This window comes from Quercus suber, unplaced genomic scaffold (genome assembly GCF_002906115.3).
Source record: "Quercus suber isolate HL8 unplaced genomic scaffold, Cork oak 2.0 scaffold_299, whole genome shotgun sequence".
NCBI classification, from domain to species: Eukaryota; Viridiplantae; Streptophyta; class Magnoliopsida; order Fagales; family Fagaceae; genus Quercus; species Quercus suber.
The window spans coordinates 190,801-196,165 of NW_027069755.1; positions in this window are offsets into that span (position 1 = coordinate 190,801).

Genomic DNA, 5,365 nt, shown 5'->3' on the forward strand with positions numbered 1-5,365 from the left:
CTGTTTCAAACCCTTTCCCTCTGTTATATAGCCACCCTCACTCTCATCCCTACCGTCCACGTGCTCCCCATCCATGGACTTGCTTAAGTGCCTGTTGCGTCAGGCAGCTGCTTTTCATCTTTGGGTGAGTGGCGGTAGGTCATGGAGCACTGTTCAGATGTCTTCTCCACATAAATGCGGCCAGAAAAGCTGTTGCAGTGCATTAAATACGTTGGCAGCAGCCTTCCCCTCAGATATTTCTTCATCCTTATCGTTCATGGAGTGTGCTTTGAGCTTATCTTGATCAGGTGGGGTCCTCGGACGATCGACTAGGTTTTTCTCTTACTCAATCAATCTCCTGCACCATATCAGAATGCAGCTTTTCTGGCCGCATTTATGTGGAGAAGACATCTGAACAGTGCTCCATGACCTACCGCCACTCACCCAAAGATGAAAAGCAGCTGCCTGACGCAACAGGCACTTAAGCAAGTCCATGGATGGGGAGCACGTGGACGGTAGGGATGAGAGTGAGGGTGGCTATATAACAGAGGGAAAGGGTTTGAAACAGAGCATGAAATGTATGAAAACAGATGAATAAAAAAGAAAAGGAGTGATCTTTTGCGGTGAATCCCTTGTTAACTCTAGTTCTAAAACCCTTACTCTACAAATCTATTGTTTTTGGGTTTGCTTAAAGAAACAAGACCCTACAATAATGATAGCAGATTATGTGAAGCAGATTCACTCATTCACATTAGCATCCATATTTCTTATTAAACACTAATTTAGTTTTTTTAAACAAGCATTATGGACAAAATCATTATGGATCCATTTTCCCTGTGATGCTAAATTGCCAATTCATTTATTAGAAAGTCCATATACATCTTCTTGAACGTAGTGAAAATCATTTACCTCTCCAAATTTGCGGCTCCACAGTCCATAGTCCACACCCTTCAAAGCAAGGTAATTCTGACATCTTTTAGCCTCAAAATATTATCTCATCTAAACAACTATATATTCTTTTAAGAGTTGGCCAAACAATTGTAGTACCATTTTGGAACAACTGCATAAGTTTTAGCACCCTTGTGACACTTCTGCCTTTTTTCCATTCTAGACTTAGGAACAGTGTATAGTATTTTACTATCTCTCTTTGAGCAATTTTTTTTTTTAAAAGTTCGTGACCCAATTACATGTCAAACTGAAGCCTAAATCTCTTCATTCACTTTCAAAATCATCATCGAAAACACCTTTGGTACGTAGTTATTAAGAAAAACACAAAAGATGCAACTTAATTCATGGAAAAAGATTTAGGACATCTAGATTTTTAGTTGACCTTATAACCACTAATATTTCATTATTAAGTAATCTTAATAATCAATAATTTTTCTGTAGGACCAACTTCGCTTGATGATAGGAATATAGTAATTGTAATTCTTTTTCTTTTTTTCTCCTAATAGAATAATTCCTAATAATTAATGCTCTTCAAAATAATTTCACACATATTATTAATCATAGTATATATGATTAAATCATAGTATTTTATATAACAATTATTATTACTAATATTTTGTTGCAATTATTTAACATGATCTAAAGCTTTGAACTTAGTTATACTTATATCTTCTTTTGTTATATATAACATTTTACCAAGAGCCTTGTATTTTAAGTAATTAACATCTCTTGGTTCAGGATTCGAATCTCTCATCTCCCATTGTAAAATCAAATTATCAAACAAAAAATGTGATTAATGTCACATCAATAACATAATTAATAAATTCTTATTTACTATTCTGATTTGTGTTTAAAAGTTGACACAATTGTTTATAAGTCCTATATGGTAAAATTTATGGTAATTTTTTTTTTTGGAAAGGAAATGTATAGTAGTTTTAACTTCACTCTATTGTCATTCTCATTATCTCATATAGTATAGTGAATAGACTAAGTGTTCACTTAATATAATATAACTTATTTTTATTAGTTTATTTTGCTTAAAAAATAAGATTGATAAATATATAATTGTGCCTAAAATAAAGTTGGAGCTTTAAAATAAAAGGCTATACATTCTCTCTTTATGGACGAAGGCCTCAGAATTACTTTTGAGTAAAGTCTAACAAATTATTTTGATAAGAATTTGGAAGTAGAAAGGCCCTGAGGGCAAAGCAGCTAGGCATGTCCCAATAACCCAATAACATAAAAGACCTTAACTGTTTGTCCTCGATTCTATCATGAGTTATGACAAAAAAGTTGTCAATATACGACCCCTACATTTAGTAGTGTACTTTGATTTAATAAGGGGGGCTTCACCTAGCAGCAAAATGATTTACTCCTGAAACTGCAATGTTTCTTGAAAATGAATGTTTCAAGTTAGCTCCATCGACTCACAGAGATACTGATTTGAAGTACATGGGCTCGAAACCATGTCAAGAGTTTCAGGCTTGGAGTGGACCTATAATTTTACAAGCACATTTTAAATTAGAGTAAAGTCTAGGATACAAAAATTCCATATTTAAAAAAAAAAAATCATAATTAAAATGTAGTAAATTGTAATTGGAGGAATTACTTACACATGGGTTTAACTATAAAATCACTTTTAGCGGGTGTTTTTAGGGCATTTGATAATAAACTATTTTATAAAAGTTTTGATATTACTCTCATGGAAAATATTTTTTTTTTAAATGTCAATTTTTCCCTAGATACTACTTTCAACATTTTAAAAAGTTTTTTTTTCTCATAAAAAATTTCTATAAATATTTGCTAAATTAATACTTTTAGAGCATCCGTTTTCTTTTCCCTTTGTTAATACCAATTGCATTTTATTTATTTATACAAAGATAGTTAGAGTTGGGAGATATTCAAACCCTACAGGCTAGGAAACAAAAAAAAAAGTAACAATTGAGCTATAATAATATTCTTTAACTACTAACATCAATCACAACATATCCATATTGAGAAAGATTATGACTTTTCTTTGGCCCTAGAATTATTGATTAAATCAATATATATATCCATGTTGCTAGATGATGATCAAGGAATATGAACCCAACAAAGTAACTTTAGGGGGAGTGCTTCGCAGAAATAACCAGAGCAATTGTTTGGATTGGGGAAATTGGGTTCAGTCCTTTATTATGATAATTATTCCTTCTGTTACTTTGTGGAAAGGACGCAAGTTTGGACGGTTCAATTAATGGGTTTTAGAATATCCATAACTGTATTGTGCAAAGGGTTTATGGAAGATTTTTTTATTTTTCTTTTTGAAAAATGCTAATTAATGGATGCCCTTAAGGTAATGATTAATAATTTATTTAAAAAAAGGTTTTATGAGAAAAAAAAAACAATTAATGTTTTGACGGTTTTTTTTATTTCTCATAAAAGTAGTATCAAAACTTTCCTAAAATAGATTATTAACTATTACTTTAAAAGCACTCGTTAGCATGACCTTTGTTTTTTTTTAATGTTGCTTATACTGATGATTTTGATGCCAACATTTTATACATATACGAGTCCAACTAGTGTGATAAAGGAAAAGTACTCTCCTCTATTATGCATACGGAATATTGATAATAACGACTCAATATACAGTCAAAATACTTGTTTGTTTTGACATATGTTTTTACTCTTCTTTTTTGTTTTTTTAGATGATATGAAAGGTTTACTGGTTGGGGATTCTGGATTGGAGCTAGTCTTTAGCTATTATGTGGAAGTTCCTAGATAATGCACATCTTATTAGATGCATGGAGAACATGGACAGGGACTAGACAAGAAAAATTCACATGGATTTGAGAATATATATATATATATGGGTGGGGGCCGTGGGGAACACTGAAATGCATGTATGTTCTTGCAAGGTGATTTTTCCAAAACTAGTACAGTACCTTCACATTTTATCATGCAAAGAATACTAAAGACATGGTCACAAAATGAGTTTCTAAACCGTACCATGCATGTTTGAATGTGACAATACAACAGCTATTCACCAAACAAATCAATAATTGAGAGACCTAGGCAAGAGATGGGGGAATGCAACTATACGAGTGCTCCTTTAACAGCCCTTTTGGTTGGGGTGATTTTGGGGACGATAGAAAATGGGAGAAGAAAATACAAAGAACATGAGTGTTTTTATTATTTGGTTGGGAGAGATTTTAGTAGAGCTTGATTATTTTCTCCTCAGACCTACCAAAAATTAATGTCTTTCTGATTTGGAAAAAAATGGGAAGAAGAAGGACAGTTACAATCAAATAACTTAATTACCATTCTTCTCAAGTTTTGGTTGTTTGCCTCTATTTTTTTAATTGGGCGTGATTGCTTTTCTTTTTTGGTTGTTTGTTTATTTTCTCCTCAACTAAAAGATGGAGTTTTCCATCATTCCATTTTTCAATTCTCTCAACCAAACAGACATAAGGAAAAATTAAATCTATATTATTTCTCCACTTTTTTGTAAATTCTCACAATTTTCTATCCCTCTACTTTTACATCTCCAACCAATCAAAGCCTAATTGAGTTCAACACATGCAACTTAACATCAACTCGTCACCAAGATCCTAATAGTGTCAATCTATGAGCATCATGAGAATCAACTTCGTGTCTCTAAGAATTTAGAACTCAGGACATTGACCACAATCAAACTACATGGAAATAAGGCCCTGTTTAGTAGAGTAGCTAAACAACATATTTTCAGTTTTTAAACAACATTATATACATTTCCACACATTTTTTCACCTACAAATATTTCAAAAAACTACAAATAACATTACTCAAACTCAGTGGCGGCTTCAGGATTTTCTTTTAGGGGGTTCAATAGTGTCTTGAGCTGGGATTTTGTTGTGGAGAGTAAAAAATAAAATGATTTTTTTTTTTTTTTTTTTTTTTTTACAGTGGCGGCTTCAGGATTTTCTTTTAGGGGGTTCAATAGTGTCTTGAGCTGGGATTTTGTTGTGGAGAGTAAAAAATAAAATGATTTTTTTTTTTTTTTTTTTGTTTTTTGTATATACAATTGTCATGTTACATACAATAATCTAACATAGTATTCTTAATAGTATACAATACAACTATATTGTAAAATAGTCTAAAAAATTATTAATAGTTTAAAGATCGGTAAGAAAACAACGATAGAATGCATGTAAATAAATAACTAATCATAATATTTGTCAAAATTAATGTTAATTTATTATAATCATATGTAATATCAATTAAATAAAAATATGTGATAAAGAAAAATAGTAACACACCTAAAAGTAGGTCTAAGAGTAAACGTTAAACTAAGAAAAATAAATAGTAACTTATATAAGATTTTGTTTTTGAAGTGTATGGATTTTTAACCACACATGTGGTCATTTTCTTGGAATTGGAGTAAGCACTAAAAGACTTTTTGGAATCGAAAAAACTGTAGAAC